Source organism: Tupaia chinensis, unplaced genomic scaffold, assembly GCF_000334495.1.
Source record: "Tupaia chinensis unplaced genomic scaffold, TupChi_1.0 Scaffold000357_1, whole genome shotgun sequence".
Taxonomy (NCBI): Eukaryota; Metazoa; Chordata; class Mammalia; order Scandentia; family Tupaiidae; genus Tupaia; species Tupaia belangeri.
In genome coordinates, this window is record NW_006159853.1 from 1,175,148 (window position 1) to 1,177,355 (window position 2,208).

Below are 2,208 nucleotides of genomic sequence, written 5' to 3' on the forward strand. Positions count from 1 at the left end.
TATATATACACACAGACACACAGACACATATATATATATATTTCAAAATACATTATCGACCTTTTACAAACAAATTCCATAATGACTTGCTTTTCAGAGTAGCATACTATATATACTGTAGGTCTGGACTCATTGTGATATTCTACTTAGTTCTGTGTATTTTCCTCATTTAGAGATGGTAATAGTGGTTGACAAACATACAAAGACCATCTGGTTACTTGGTAAAGAAGACTTAGAGCTATAGGATACAAGGTCAGGTAAATAGATTCTGAAATAGTTGCTTATGTGATTGTTTGGATTTTCCCACCACTAGCTTTTCACTGCCTTCATTATCTTTTGCTCTTTGAGGCCAAGTAGTGAGAAATGGTTCCTGTCCTCTAGGTTAAGCCTTCTGTGCCTGCAGGTTGCTCTTCCTCCAAGATCTTTCAATGTGTTAAAGTTCTTAACTTACTCTTGAGCAAAAAGAATTCTTTACTACTACTTTGTCTGGGGCTCAGTAAGTATTAATTTTCCTGTAAGACATTTTAGGCATTAATTTTCATATGTGGAGTACGTGTCCTTTGGTAATGGGCTTGTCAATCTAATTATTTGAAATTTAACTTTAAAGGCAATTTTCCTGAAATAGTCAAATATAAAACCATAGTCTTTCTCAATTCGTCTTGGAAGGAAAGACAATCAAATGATATTGAGTCTGTGCAAATAGCCACTTCACCACCGCGTCCCGCACCCAGTGGCTTAAAACTCACGCCGGGCACGTGTGCGTGCATGCCCAAGATCCTGAGAGGAGAATGCAGGAAAAGGGATTGCAGCGTGGCCATCCCCCCTGGGGGGTGATTTCTTGCTCTCTGTCTCTCTGTCTCTCTCTGTTTGTCTGGTGAGTGCACGTGCCCTATAGCAAAAACCTCTAAAAAAATAATTAAAAAATGCAATGCCTCCAAAATGTGACTTTCTTACAACAACATATGTACATTACAATTATCATCCCAAATAAACACAGATAAAATTGTGAATCACCTATCTGACCTGTGTCTAGGTCCTGGGGCTATAGATACAGATTCTGAATGGAGCTGAAAACAAAACAAAGCAAAACAAAAAAAGCACTTGCCTATAATTCAGAATAATTCAATTACTTTTATTATTGACAATTTAATGTTATGAGAGATGTGTATATTCATGATATGTAAGTGTAAAATAGCTTGAGATAGGAGACTTTAGGATCTGCCCATTATATGGTGGTTGAGACAGCTGTACCTGGACCTGGCAACTTGAGAAACACACTGGAAATGTGTACATGCATGCCCAAAGTCCTAAAAGGAAAAATGGAGAAGAAGCAATTGCAGAATAACTATCCCTCATGGAAAGTGATTTCTCATCTTCTTTGACTCTCTCTCTCTTCTCTCTCTCTCTCTCTCTCTCTCTCTCTCTCTTTGGCAAATGTACAGGTCTCTGGCAAAACTTTTTAAAAAGTTAAACTGAAAAGGTATATAAAATGTTATTGTCTTTTCCCATACAAACTGTATTATCACCACCAAAAGAACCAATGGAAAAATAGGATTTTAGTTAAATGTCTGAATTGGAGTGTGTATTGTGTGCTTGCATGTGTGTGTGATTTGATTAATTGAATATAAATGGACTGTTTTTCCTACAAAAAATAGAGTTTGTGAACAGGGTTACCATATATTCAGATTGGAAGGCCAGAAAAGCAACATATAAGTAAGCATAATGAAATTGACTCAGAACCATATTTTCTGATATCTGTATACCAGTGCTGGCTGATTAAATCCAGGATACAATGATTTCTTGTCCAATGTCATGGTTGACTGATTCACAATATATTAAAATAGAGAAATATGTGCAAAGGAATATACTGTATGTCAGCAAAATGGTGAAGTTTATTCTCCAATTAATCATGAAATGAAGAGGGTGATTCCTATAAGGACAAGTAGAATTATTTGCTAAGATAGTAATATATTTTTTCAAAAATATTTATTTAATTCTTAATATATGCCATATTCTTAATTTTTCTATAGTAAGAAAATAGCAATAAAGTAAATATGGCATGACTCTTATTTTTATGGAACTTAAAAATTCAGAATCAAAGGAAGAGAAGTAACTCAGAGAAAAAGAATAGAAAAAAAATCAGTGATGGGCAGCTATAATTCAAGGTTTGGATGTTAGAAAATCTAATACCCTCAATATCAGAAAGGA